General features: G+C 35.0%; 1 protein-coding gene across 3 annotated transcripts in view; it reads left to right on the forward strand.

Annotated features, from left to right (window-relative positions):
* sd (TEA domain transcription factor 1 homolog scalloped) overlaps window positions 1–15,740 on the forward strand; it is a 225,986-nt gene that overhangs the window by 175,656 nt on the left and 34,590 nt on the right. The window lies entirely within an intron of this gene.

Here is a 15,740-nt window from a genome sequence, read left to right on the forward strand (position 1 = left end):
GTAAGCTTTTTCTTTAATGTTAAAGAGTTGGGCGAGTCCATTCAATGGTGCTTACAAACTAGTATACCATTTTGCAGAGCTAGATATTCAAGTCCATAGATGTTTCATATAAACTCTTTATTTATATCAAAGCCATAGATACTTATCACGTACAATGCATACGTTCGACTGACCTTCTCCAAAGGCTCAACACACCAATATATACGTATCTTACTATCGGTTTATGAATATTTTCTAGGAATCTAATCACTTTTCACATTATTCTGGTTAAACACATATTCAAGGAAAACCTTTGGATTCCGTGACAAGCGGAAGTTGTAACAAAAATATTGACAGCTAGGTTAAACTATTAACATAATTTAAATCAGGAAGGGACTTTACAGCAGCCCAGAAAAGTATTTTGTTGTCATGTATGTTGTAAATATTTTGTTTAATAAAAAAAAAAAACATAAAAAAAACAGACAATGCTAGACTGAAATTACTGCACTCAGGAAGTATTCCCGGTACTTTTCAATTAGCTGGTACTCACGCGAGAAGTCACGTTTGGTTAATGCTAATGAAATAAAACAAAATATGATGAAAACATAATAGTTTAGAAACAAATTTGTACTATATATTTGCGCATTAGGGGGTTGGGGGTAAAGCTTAGCATATTAAATATGTAACCTAACCTAAACTAGGTACCTTTCCCCCCTTAAACCCCAAAAAACAATAGTTTAAATACTAATATAGAATTTAGTATATACAATATTTAGTTTATTCTACCATATATTAACGTTGCTTTGATGGTTTATTTTAAATTTGGAATGCACCTTCGGAGCTTCGAACAGCCTTGACTCTTTGGCGGCCCAGAAAAGTATTTTGTTGTCATGTATGTTGTAAATATTTTGTTTAATAATAATAAAAAAAAACATAAAGACAATGCTAGACTGAAATTGCTGCACTCAGGAAGTATTCCCGGTACTTTTCAATTAGCTGGTACCCACGCGAGAAGTCACGTTTGGTTAATGCTAATGAAATAAAACAAAATATGATGAAAACATAATAGTTTAGAAACAAATTTGTACTATATATTTGCGCATTAGGGGGTCGGGGGTAAAGCTTAGCATATTAAATATGTAACCTAACCTAAACTAGGTACCTTTCCTCCCCTAAACCTCAAAAAAACAATAGTTTAAATACTGTAAACGCAATGACAAACCACGTTTGGCTATCCAATTCTCTATTGACAGATACCTATTTGACTAGTTTCCTGTAGGATTTTCATATACAATATATCGCGTGGGTACCAGCTAATTGAGAAGTACCGTATTCCCTCCAAGATCTGTCAACAGGATTCCTTCAGGGAAATCATAAAAGGGTGAGTCTAAAAATGAGGCTTTAGGGCACCCCCTTGTCACTAGGTATAGGATTGAATCATAATTAAAAATATATCGTAAATATTGCTTATAGCTAGGGGTTGCCAATTCTATCCTGGTGTATATCTCAGAGTACAAGATTTTCCACCTCATACGGGACACTTTTGCCACGCCACACCTCTTCATGCCACGTATGGGAGACTGCGCCTCATGGCACACTTCTGCCGCATATGGTACACACCACCTGCTATACATAGCCTTTAAAAGTGTATAGCCCCTCTGCTGACGCCAAGAATTTTTTCTTGCTAGAAGAAAAACTCCTTAAGAACCGAAAAAAAAACATCTTGTGGGCTGCTTTTCATTTTATATTAAGTCTGAATTACGCATTCGAGATTTCTTTTGAAAATTATTTGAAGAATAGGTGTCTGTATTAGCCTACAGATATAGATATAAATTTGGGGGAAATATTTTTAATTATTTCGTTCTACTTTTTTTTTTATTTAGATCAGCGGTTACCAGTTCAATTAATTTAATCAGGGGTGACATATTCATCCCCATTCTCGTTCCTAGAGCAACATGTTCTCTGGATAGACAATTTCGAGCGGAAAGATACTAAGCCTAATAATATCCATTAGGACCCCCTTTTCACCTGTTGGAATGTTTGACGCTCTTCTAGTCAACAAAAGAAATATATTGATTCGCCCCCTCCATACCAGAGGGAAAGCGTAAACGATTGGATTGTTGCCAGCTTCCTTATGTTGTTCTGTTTCTTTTGTGTTGGAGGAAAAAACGCCACGACACGAGCTTAGAGAGTAGTCTTTGTTCAATAACAGGGGGAAAAAATGTTTCATATTTCTCAATTAAGGTAACGGTAGTGAAATGGGGCAGTTGAAAAACCAAAATCGATTTTTTTTAGATTTATTTGATATCTTCTTACCGTTGTTTAGTAGCATTCAGCCGGGGCGGATCCAAAAGGGCTGCCCCGCTCCTCCCCCCCAAAAAAAAAATTCTGACGCCGTCATTTGTTTGATCTCTTTTTTACCCTTTTTTGAATAAACTTGTCAATTTGGTCAATCATTGGTGCCCTTTTCACATTGCCCCTCCCCATATTTTACTCTAGATCCGCCTTTGGCAATCAGAGCCTTTCATTGTTGATTACATTTTCTTTTTCGATTCGATTTTTAGTATACTATATTGCGCTTATTGCATTATTTTTTATGAATATTTATAACTTATTGTATATATATATATATATATATATATATATATATATATATATATATATATATATATATATATATATATATATATATATATATATATATATATATATATATATATATATATATATATATATATATATATATATATATATATATATATATATATACAAGTCTGTGTTTATTCTAATTCCTGTTACTCCCTGGTGCAATCCAGGACTTAGTATCATGGGAAAAGGATTCCTAGTCGTTTTTGAAGCATTTCCCTTTTATTTTACTTATTTATTTTAAGTCTAATTCTTACCATATCTGAAATTTTTGGAGAAAGATTCAATTAGAAAATTTACATCTACTCAATCTTATATTTACTTAACAAATCCCTGGGGTTTCGTCGAATCTATTTTTTTGAAAACGATATGTTTAGAAATGGCTGTTATTTATTGAAGACATCGATAAAAAACAGTTTTTTCTTCTGTTGATTTTAAAATTTTATAAATATGAAAAGCAAATTGTGTGCGTTGGTCAAGCTTTGCTGTCTTGAATTTTCATAGGCAAAATTGTAAGAGGATAAATAAACAAAAATCTAAAAAAATAATCCTCTAGCTTCTTGAAAGATTATCTGATATTTTCATTGAATTCTTAATGTGAATCTTTGTTGGAAGTCAGTTTTCAACTTTGTGACTGTTAAATCCATACGAAAAAAGCAAGCTTTATTTAGGCCGTAGGCTTGTAGGGCCAGCCTGTTGATCTGCCATTGTAGACTGGAAACAAAAAACAACGGATTTACGAATAGTCCTTACTATTCATAAGGAGTACACAGATAACGGAAACAGTAAAGGTTTTGTAACCTTTATTTTACACTTAATAATTAAACGAAAAAAATGATATTGAAGACTAAACGATATGCTAAATAAGGCATGTAAAGCAACAGCAAAAGAGCAAGAATAAAAAACATAAAAAAATAATAAAATGAAAACTATAAATGATTAATATATTCTAAACTTAATTTACCGGGCAAGATTTTATGTCGATGGATGCAACAAAGAAAAATTGCAGTCCAGAGGAGGCAAAAGATCTTTGATAGAGTGTGATTCCTGAAGGGGGATATGCTTGTTTCCTCTTAAGGAGGAAGACGATTTGGACAATTTTCTCTGCGCCTGGCTGGTGCTTTTGGATTTAAGGGGGAAATTTTTACATGGGATTCATTTGCTGCTTACATTCTTCACAATAGAAACCCAGCAGCAGCAACTCGAGTTGGCTGCAGAGTTGCAATAGCAAATCGAGCAACAGCAAAGCATATTGATAAAGATTTGGAAAGAAGGAAAGTTTATGCGATCCAGTCACTTTGTTTTTAGATTACGTGTTCTTTGCTTTGTATTTTTGTTTTTTGATTTGTTTTGGTAGTGATTTCCTTGTTTTGTATATATTTTTTGTGTATATGACCCAGGGCCGGATTCAGGATTTTTTCGGAGGAGGAGGACTTACAAAAGGTTTTTTGTGCGGGGGGGGGGGGCACAAAAAACTTAAAATCATATAAAAAATTGTTTATATTAATTTTTGTTACGTTTTTATGAGCCGGACAATTATTTTTTTGGGGGGGGGGAGGGCAAACCACCAACCCCCCAGATACGGCCGTGATATGGCCCCTGGGCTATTGAAATACACTGCTGTGACTGAAATGCTGTGACTCATTAACTTCTTGATATTTTTACTGGGCTTGAAGTTTTACACAGGAACCAATCATATTTTAAAAAGGCGAAATTTTGACTGCCTTTTCTGGCAGAGGCTTAAGACACAATGAAATTGGCATACGAAAGCGCATCACAGGTGAAAACCAATTAAATAAAAAAACAAAAAACACTTCATCACAGAATTACGGGAAAGTCATTAGAATTTTCTTTGATAGAGCCTTTTGTAGGACTGATTGAAGGTAAAGTTTTGAAGCATTTCATTTACGATGTGACGAATATATTATAATAGTGGCAGGTACTTGCGTATTATATCGACCACATTCAAGAAGTGAAGTTAGGTGAAATATATCAAAACATGATAAAAATATAATATTTTAGTAACAAAATTATGGAAACTACAAAAGTTATGGAAAACAGGCCGCCCAGAACGCATTATATCAATTATCTAACCTAACCAACTATATATATTAAATATTTAATTAAAATATACCTGCATAGTAGTTTATCACACTCAGGCTAAGCTAATTATCTCCGAGTCCACACAGAGAAACCGGTCTTACAACAGATCAAGGACAACAGTGGGGTTGATATAATATGTAAGTGCCCAGTGGCCCCTTCCCCGTTTAGGCGCGATACTGTATCATAGATATTGCCTCGTTTCTAATCTTGCATAAGTGGCAGGACAGAAGTTGCACTAATCATGTGATATATATTAGGGATTTGGGAGCTTTTCATAAACCTAGTTCTCTTGTTACTCCGGAAACCGAGCCGGGTCACTGAGGAAACATCCCGAGTGCCCCTCTTTAATTGCCGAATTCCAGACATAGCTGGAGTCTCATTTAATAAAGCAAGTCGACGCTCACTGGAAACAAGACAACTTTGATTCCGCTTAATCATGATCTACTTTTGAGGAGAGGTTGTACCTTTGTGATAGGAGACATTTATTAATTCTAAGGCCAAACCTACGAGTTACAATCAGATGGACAGAAACGAAGCAATTAAGTAAGTAAAAAACCGGTATTTTGGCTGAGCAGGAAGAACAATATGTGTCTTAATATTTCGTCAAGATTGACGCAGAATTAACATATTGGGGGATACGCGAGGGGACGTGTCCTTTAAACTACCCCCTGGATCCGCCCCTGCAGATACTTACTGATTGCACTCTGGGACAATGGTTATAGGAGAATGATGATAAGGTTGGACAAATGATCCGGTGATAATACTGTCTGGCTCAGAATGAATTAATGGCAAAATCTATTTTTTGCATATATATATATATATATATATATATATATATATATATATATATATATATATATATATATATATATATATATATATATATATATATATATATATATATTTAAAATGATTCTGGTGCATTATATATAACACACGAAAGAAGTCAAGTTTGGCTAATGAAATAAAATAAAATAGGATGAATATATAATAGTTAGAAAAACATTTGGGCTATATATTTGCACGTTAGGGGGAGTGGGGGGTAAAGAATAACATATATTAAATACATAACCTAACCTATGTACCTTCTCCCCCCCCCCCCTAAACCCTAAAAAACAGTCGTTTAAATATTGTAAACTCATTGAGAAACGACGGCTTTGCCATCATTTATCTATAACGGTCTCTTGCAAATAGTCGTTTGACGGGTTTCGTTTCTGGTTTCCTTGATAGAGTTTTTAGCGCTGTGTTATATATAATGCACCAGTACCAAAAAATCAATTCAGCATTTGATAAGTATCTGGAAAGGCCGTTTTTAAAACATATTTAAGCGGTTTAAAGAACAAGGACATCAAGTTAAACTATGTTTTAACCTTTTGGACCCATATTAGGTGTATATTAGGTCCCATCTTATATTACCTTCAAACCGCGATTTTTAAAGGTTTTTTGTTTATTTGTTTCAGAATTGTAAAGTTTTTAGGATAATATAAGATTTTCGTCAATGTTCTCGCGTTGAATGGTGGAAAAAAATTTATCAAAACTACAGTCGAGCTTAAAAACACTTTTTGTCTGTAAAAATTCAAACACTAACAGCTTAAACACTAATACAAACATAAACAAGCAAAACTACTTAGTTACATTTTACAACGCTTCTCGTTTGTAATTAAATAAAAAAACAAGTTTTTTTTAATTGAAAGTACGGAGCGACGTTAAAACTTAAAACGAGCAGAAATTATCCCTTATATGAAAGGGGCTGTCCCCTCCTCAACGCCTCGCTCTTTACGCTAAAGTTTTTTATTGTTTAAAAAAATATAGTTGAGGGAAAGCCAAACTTTAGCGTTAAGAGCGAGGCGTTGAGGAGGGGACAGCCCCTTTCATATACGGGATAATTTCTTTTCGTTTTAAGTTCTAACGTCGTTCCTTACTTTCAGTTAAAAAAGACTTGTTTTTTTATTTAATTTTCGAATGTTTTTGAATTAATGCAGGTTTTGATTTTGGCTCACCGTACATGAACAATTAAAACAAAATTTGCATATTAATTTTACTTTTATTTTATTTGGTTAAATGGCTTTCTCGAAACTTGTTTAATTTTATTTACGAACGTTTTTATTAGTAATAAATATAAGTAACTTACGAATTAACTTACGTAACGAACTTCTATATTCATATATTTTTAATACGTATATTAGGGGGTTTGCCCCCTAATCAATACCTCGCTCTTTAAGCTAAAGTTCAAATTTTGTTCCAATTCTTTAAAAATGACCCACTTAATCACAAGGGCCGTTAATTAGAATAATTAGCTCTGATGAAAGTACTAAAAAATATTTGGCTTAAAGAGCGAGATATTGACTAGGGGGGAACCCAATTATATACTTAGTAATTTCTGTTCGTTTTAAGTTTTGATGTTGCTCCTTACTTTCAGTTGAAAAACTTTTTTTTTATTTAATTTCTGATCTTTTTCTTTTATAGTGATGGGAAATCCGGCGCCCCCTTCATAGCAATGTCCCTTCCCCTCGAAAACTTCCTTCATGGAAAGATCCTCCCATGTAACCCCCGACCCACCCCCCACCTACCAGAAAAAAACCCCCTGAAAACGTCTGTATACTTCCCAATAACCAATACTATTATGTTAACATTGGGTGAAGTTCCTAACTTTCAGCCCTCCCCCCGGGAACTTCGGGGGATTAAGTCATCCTAAAAGACGTAGTTATCATATTTTCGACCATGCTGAACAAAATGGATATCTCAAAATTTTGATCGGGTGACTTTGTGAAAAAAATGAGTGTGGGAGGGGCCCCATTTGCCTTCCATTTTTTTGGTCACTTAAAAAGGGCGCTAGAACTTTTAATTTCCTTACCAATGAGCCCTCCCACGATATTCTAGGACCACTGAATCAGTACGATCAGCCCTGAAAAAAAACAAACAAAAAAACAGTAAACAAATAAACACGCATCCGTGATCTTTCTTCTGGTAAAAAAATGCAAAATTCCACATTTTTGTAGATAGGTGCTTGAAACCTCTACAGTAGGGTTCTCTTATGCACTGAATATGATGGTGTGATTTTCATTAAGGTTCTACAACTTTTAGGGGGGGTCCTTCCCCCTTTTCTCGAAAATCAGCCAAATTTTCTCAGGCGCGTAACTTTTGATGGGAAGTACGAAACTTGATGAAACTGATATATTTGAAATCAGCATTAAAACCTGATTATTTTGATGTATCTATTGGTATCAAAATCCCGTTTTTAGACTTTCGGTTACTATTGAGTCGGGTCGCTCCTTACTTGCAGTTCGTTACCACGAAGTGTTTGAAAATTCAAACATTAAGTCTGCTGATTCTCTAAGACAGCTGCGTCTCCAAAGAAAAGCTACGTATTAAGTTATTTCGTGCTATTTGTTTCAGCTTAGGTGCTTGTGTATTATACGCCACTCACTCATCTGCTTCATTTAAATAGAACCTGTTTCTTTGACGCTCAATCCTAATGAAATATTACAAGATATGGTGAAAATTTAATACTTTAGAAGCAAATTTGGGCTATATATTTGTACATTAGGGGGGGGGTAAAGTGTAGCGGATCTGCATGCAAAATATGTTAGCTATAATTATTCTGCGTATCATGAAGTAAGAATTGTTTCCTAACTTCAAACTGTCCAAATACTTCACCCCACCCCCTCTAATGTGCAAATATATAGCCCAAATTATGTTTCCCATCTGTTCTGTCACTTGTCTTTGTCTTGTCTCATGCTAATCTGAAAGAAACTAACGAAGAAACTGGTTTGCCCTCGTGTTTTACATGGCTTAATCTTGAATTAGTGGCGTATAATACACAAGCACCCAGCTTATTTTTTGCTGATTTTTCATATTTTTTTTTTTAATTTGCTGCACAAAAATTGCATAACTTCATATGGAAGTATTTTACAATAAAAGTTGAATTCCCGATTTTTTCCTAATTTTTAAAATAGATATAGTTGTATAAGTTTCCACTTAGTAAACTAAAACAATCTCGAGTTCATTGTCCCTTGTTCTTTTATTTTTTTTATTTATTTTTTTTTTATTTTCTTTTATAAGCTGTTTTATTTTTAAATGCTGTTTATCTAAACCTGGCCCTACTGGTTATGCTCTAAATTCACCCAGTTGGTGAAAAATAAACCATTGTGCTTATTAATTTTTCTTTCCTGAGTGCCACCTAAAAACTAGTGTACTCAGAAATATATATATATATATATATATATATATATATATATATATATATATATATATATATATATATATATATATATATATATATATATATATATATATATATATATATATATATATATATATATATATATATATATATATATATATATATATATATATAAATATATATATATATATATATATATATATATATATATATATATATATATATATATATATATATATATATATAATATATATATATATGTTACTGTGAATGTCCGAAATCTGGGTGATGTCGACATTAACCGGTGGATGTTCGAAATTCCTTTTTCTCTGCTTGGACTCAATTAGCTTTGCGAGTCAGCTTTTTCAGTCTTATGCAAGCTATGATGGTAAAAGTTAAAATTGTGTTGGATTATGTTAATTTAGGCACGATAGGTTAGGTTAAGTTTGGTTATAAATATCAGAAATTGGTTAAAAACTTAACCTAAGCTCTCCTAACCCAGTCTAACCTCACCTAACCTGTCATCATCAAACCTTGCATTAAACTGAAAAAATTGACTGGCAAGGGTGACTAAATCCAAGGAGAAAAAAGTGGGCTTATCATTAAGACTATGGAGCCCTTTTCTTATTATAGCCTCCCTCCCCCGAACAGAATCTCTTATGAACACACCTGATGTATATTCTTTCATTTGATGCTTCAGATACGGCATTCAAACTAGTCCACCGGATCACTCAGGGCAGATGTACTTCTCAATGGTAATTTAGACTTTCTGCACGAGTTGCTCAACCCAGGGCGCTTATAACATACTTTGAATTTTTCCCTCATATTCCCACAATCAAAATTTTCAAGATTTAATAGATACATATAAGACAATCATCGGACAGGGGCCTGTAATGCCCTATTTCCGGACCCAGACAATTTTTCTCACCTGTCAACATACTTTATAATTGATGAATGTGTTTACCATTTGAATTGTCTTTTTCAACCAGCATGCTACCAACATAGTAATAGCCACCCCTCTTGAAGAGGGTCTTTGGAGGTTATTTTGTTTTTGGCTCTCACGGGCGTGATAGAATGGTGAATAAGTGACAAAAGCTTATTTTCTGTCTAGCGTTTATGTGAAAATTGCCTGTCACAACAGTCATTTTGTCATTATTTCTACTTCTTCGAAGGAACTTAAGCTTTTAGTTTTTAAAAAGTTATAATTAGGCAAATACTTCTTGGGTTGCTAAGAAATATCGCATCATGAACCCCAATGCTGCCATCTGCCGATGTTTTGAAGCATATAACAACTGAATTAATAGACATGCAAATTTTTTGTGTTAATTTTATGCTTGGAGGGATGGCACATAACTCCAAAGTTTTAAAATGAAGTAACTTATTCAATAAATCAATTTGGTTTTTCTTTTCATGATTAAAAATTAAATTTAAATTTTCATGATTGTCAAAATTAAATTGTGAGAAATCCAAATATAAATATTTTCACACCCCAAGTAAAAGTTTAGATAATTTTATTTTATTTTGAAAGTGGATGCTCAGTTATGGAACACAAACATCTTATGTGCCATTTCAATGTTAGGCAACCTCCTACTAAGCCTAAAATACTTGGCGAAGTGTTTTCAAGAACATTATTCCATTACTGATAAACCTCGACCTGGACATGGCCCTAGAGTACATACGGCGGAATGCACTAAAGGACACCGTAGATGGTCAATCATTTTGGTCAAAAGCTTCCGTCAATCAATTGATTAAAGCATGATTGGCCGTCTGGGAACCGATTGAGTCATTCAAACTTCTATCAATCACAACGCTTGATTCAAGCGTCAAACAGGTTCCTAGACGGTCAATCATGCTTTAATCAATTGATTGACGGAAATCTTTTGATCAAAATGACTGACCGTCAAGGGTGTCCAAAATGTAAGGGGTAGCATTGAGGACGGCCCAACCACACCCATGATCGTGTAAAACTTCTATTACATAGTATCACGTGCTATTGTTTTTCTGCAAAACAAAATGAAATTATAATCTTTTAAACTGTGCAATACAAAAAGAATTAATAAAGTTCACTTATTTACAAAAAAACATTTTATTTTAAAATGATAAAGCGACGCTGCCTTGTGTTGCGCCGTGAATTTCCCTTTTGTTTTGATGTCGTTTTCCTTCCTTATTTTTTAATATTATGCTACAATTGTTATTATATCCACAAGGGGTCATAAATAGAATAAATTTGATTTACTGATTTTTTGGTTGTTTAAGTTTGACTCTATCTACGCAGGGAATCCATGGATAAATTTATCAAGTGGTTTATATCTAGCTCTAGTTATTGAAAGAGGTTAGATTAATTCATGGCAACTGAGGCGGTTTGAAGAGAAAAAATAGTATATTTAATTGAAATGGCGAAGAATCGAATTGAATAGCGGAGTTTCGACTAGTCAACCCAATTTGATTTCCCGGCTGCGGGTCGAGTTAAATTATACAAGAAAGTCGTTTTTTTTGGGGGGGGGGGGTAAGGGGACTTCGAGTTTTTTAATGGGGGAAGAGGAACACTTTATATAGAACTTAGGCAAGCCCTTCCCGTTTGGTCTCACAGCTGCGGGTCAAGTTGAAATGTTCAGAAAAAGTTTCTTTTTTCGAGTTGGGGTAAGGGACTTCGAATTTTTTATTGGGGGAAGGGGGCAAAATATTTTCTTCCGGTCCTCATGAAGACTATGCGCTTGGTTTTTCCAATTGTTCTTGACATCCAGCAGACTTTCGGGCTAGTTTATATATAATACCGTTTACAAATACTTTGTATACAATGCAATCTTGGGGCGTTGTAGTTTTGGTAAGTGTGATCTGTTTTGCCTCATTGCTGGGGGATTGAATTGGAACTTCCAGGAAAAGTTTTCTCTGCCAGGGGGGTGGTGGCTGAGTTTGTTTTGTTAGAGGGCAAAGCATTCTTTCTTCGGTTCTCATAAAACAGTAGGGCGACGGGCTTTTTTCGTTAGTCTTATTTTTCGTGTTATGATTCTTGTTGTTTCATTGTTCTTATTATTATTCTTTTTGTTTCATTTTTTCTCATTATTATTCTTGTTGTTTCTTTTTTCTTATTATTCTTTTTGTTTCTTTTTTTCTTGTTATTATTCTTGTTATATCTTTTTTCTTATTATTATTCTTTTTGTTTCTTTTTTTCTTATTATTGTCGCTCAACAGGCTCTTTGGCTAATTTCCATATTAACACTTCAGATTCCTGTGGGGTCTGGACGGCCGGACCCCTTCCTCCGGCTATGCTATTTTAAGCAATGCTGTAAATACAAATTCATCTCAGTCATAACCGAATCATTTGCAGGGGAGCGAGCCCAGGTCTTGTCAGGTGAATTGATTGTTATCTCACTGCCATGAATTACCTAAGGGATACATCAACACTTCACGAACAACTCTTCTGGCTATTCAATCCAAGTAGCCAAGGTCACTTGCTACCCCCTTAATATTGATGACTTGGCAAAGAGCTTATGCATGTTTTTGTCCAAGTATATAATAGGCAATCACCCTATGACCCGCCCTCTATTTGTCAGGCTTTCTATAGATTCACTGGTTTAAATGAGGTGGTTTGATGTCACTTTTGTGGCGCCTTGGTGTGATGGCTTTTATACTTAGACTCAAAGCGAAATTTACATGGAATAACAATCAAAGTTGTTTGTACGTCTGGAGATCTCGAGTTGCGTATATTAAAGTTGCGTGCAAGAAGTCGATAAACACTTGGTACATGGTTAAAACGCAGAGCATAATGCTTGTAACGGTGCAAATCGCCTTACCATGGGGTCCATTTTCATGGGAAAGTAAGTCATCTTCCCAGGTGAGCTGGTACACTCACATGATTTTTTGGGGGGAGGAGAGGGGAGCAATGATTAAAACGAAGTTTTGACTGATAATTTAAATAAGAAGTGTCCAGAAATTTGCGCAAATTTGAGATTTTCGATAGGGTCCCCGTCCCCACTGCGTAAATCCCTGCTCTTGAACCTGTGTTTCCATGCTTGATTCATTTATTGGAAGTATATTTTGGCTTTTGATTTGTTCTCTTGTCTATCTCTGGATGAACTTGACGAAGCACACTCGTTCAATTCTGCTATGAGACTTGAGTATAGCTCGACTTGTATAGAAGTTCGCATATAATTGGTAGAATTAAAAAAGAATGTCTGAAACATTTTCAGAATTTTGATACATGAAGGGTAGTTTTCTTAATAAATTTAGCCTTTTTTCTTTTGTTTTTTGCTTATATATACTTAGGAGTATACAATAAATTTACTGCATGCTGTATTGAAGTAAAATATTATGCCAAACAGGTGATCAGGACCAGCAAAAGCAAGGATGGTGACTCCGCTTAATTTTTTGCCTGACTTGAGAGGCTTGTTGAGATCGATTTGTGTCTTTGGTGTATGTTCTGCTGTTTTTTTTTTGTTTTTTTTTTTTGTGTTTCTGGCGTATGCTCAAGGATATTAGTTGGACGAATTGTTGTTTTAACGCGGAAGGGTGGCGGACAGAGGTTCAAATGGTCTCTAGGTTCGCAAAGGTGTGTTTTCACGCCAAATACACATGCTTTTACATTTTCCATCAGATCTCATCTATTTTCGACTGCAAATTAATGGGGCATCAGGGGCTTAGCTCCTTCATTTTTATTGGGGGAGGCAAGAGGGGTCCATATCCGGATAGTCAAGGAGCATGGCCTGTGTAGTAATTCCCCCTTGCACCCCCCCCCCCCCCCAAAAAAAAAAAACACGACGCCCCTGTGTGTCATGGTGGTTTGACTATTGTGCGGTTCAACTGAGTCGTTTAAAATGCAGCCGTAAAAACAAAAATGGCTTTTTACACGATCCCCGGTCTTCTGTTGTGCCATTTGCAATTTGACAAGTGGGTTGGTCTGATAGAGTATGAAAAGCTCTGCATTTTCCTTGCATCCACTCTGTGTGAGCCGTTCTGCATAAAAAAAACTGTATTTTTGCGTATTAATTTATGAAACTTCTCCGAAGAGTTGAAACCCATAAGATGAACAAGTAACTGAATTCTACCTTCTACGGCAAGAACGTCAGGATTTTTTCGAGAGAGCTTTAAAAAAAACAACCAACAAATAAAGCAAGAAAAAAACTTGATTGTTTATATAAAGTCCGAAGGCCCCCTGCGAATATCCCTGCCCATATATCTATATGAAATACCTTGCGCTTGATGTACAAAAAGCAACCAAGTGCGTAGCCCCTTGGCCATAAATCTACCTAGCGGTACCTACTTTTCCCCCAAGGGTTTAAATATAGTCTTTTGTACACCTCTATGGAAAAGATCAAATATGCTTTAACAGGTGGATATTATTAGCCTGATCGCTAATACCTATTGTATTTGCTTATCGAGTTCTCCAATTTCTGTCGAAGTAGTGGACAACACGTTGACAGGTTTGGCGTAAATGAGCGGCTGCTCTGAGGAGGGATACTCGTTTTCCCCAAGGTCTTGTCAAGCTAATCGCTATATTGTTAGGGAAAAATATTTCTTGATTGCTACCTTAGATCTTCTTTTGTGAGACAGTCGTAATAGGCTTTTCTTACTTATCAAAGGTATTAAATGCCTCTGTGTCTTGTGGTCTAATCCAGCCGTGAAAATGTAATTTGATTTCGTTCCCCCCTCAAGATTTTAAAGAATGTTTTTATTGTGATTTTTTGCGATGTAATAAAGAATATCGTATGTCCTTTTGTCAGTTAATATTACATGAATATACACATGCTGGAAATTGCAAATGTATATTTAGTGTAAAAGATAATAAAAATGTCAAGGCACATAAAAAGCTTCATAATAGATCTTATTTTGTTACCTTATATTTGTGTATATTGTGGTATTTTCTGCTACATTGAATTTGGCCGTTTTTTTTACACATTTTTCCTTTATATTCTTCAATTTTGGAGTTAAAAAAAATGTTAGAATTTAATTGAATTCACTAGAAAATATTCTGCGTGTGAACACTAATTGACTGTGCTTGGAGTAATTTCTCAAGTGTCAGAAATTTTGTGGTGGTCATTTCATAATATTACTCAATTATGACCTTGTTAAAAGCTATACCAAGATTAAAGGGCCTTGGAACACCCCACAAAAATTTCGTAAGCGGTACATGTGAATTAGAACGTACTAAAGGGTAGTAGTGGACGATAATAAGGGATTTCTGATCTTTCAGTAGACCAGAAAGCGCTTACATTAAGCCGGTGGTTTCCAACCGGTTTCGGGCCATACCCCACCTAGGCATTCCTAAAATCCTGATGCCTCCTCATGATATTAAAATTTTGCTGCTCATAATTTTACATGTATTGAACTGAAGGAAGCTTAAAAGGCCTTGGTATTTGGTAAACCAACTTGGAATCTTTTTCAGGTTGTTCTCTAGGCATATTGTATGCTTTTGAAAAATATTGTCTGTATAGAACACTTTTTATACAATACATGTCATTATTGCAATACTATTATGTATCTTTTTTGCTCTTTAAATCCATATGAGTGTGATGTCATTCATTTTTTTTTAATTCAGGCTGTAAAGTATAGTCAGCCAAAGGTTGCACGCAGATCCATTCACAGGGTTGATAGTGCTTGGGGCAAAATTAATTACAGCGCCCCTCTCTTGACACAAATGTAAGCCAAAAAGTAGGATCCAAGTGTAAAATTGGATCAAAGTGGGCAATTCCCCAGCCGCCCCCAAGCTATGGTGCCCGGAGAAACTTCCACATTTAAAAACCTTGGAAATGATGGCGGAAATCTTGAGACTTTGCGGGATGAGGGCCAGTGCCTGTAGGCTCCCCTTCGTGTGTGCCTAGAGGAGGGGCCA

This window comes from Artemia sp. Qi Xiang Cuo, chromosome 19 (genome assembly GCF_049724085.1).
Source record: "Artemia sp. Qi Xiang Cuo chromosome 19, ASM4972408v1, whole genome shotgun sequence".
Lineage (NCBI taxonomy): Eukaryota > Metazoa > Arthropoda > Branchiopoda > Anostraca > Artemiidae > Artemia > Artemia sp. Qi Xiang Cuo.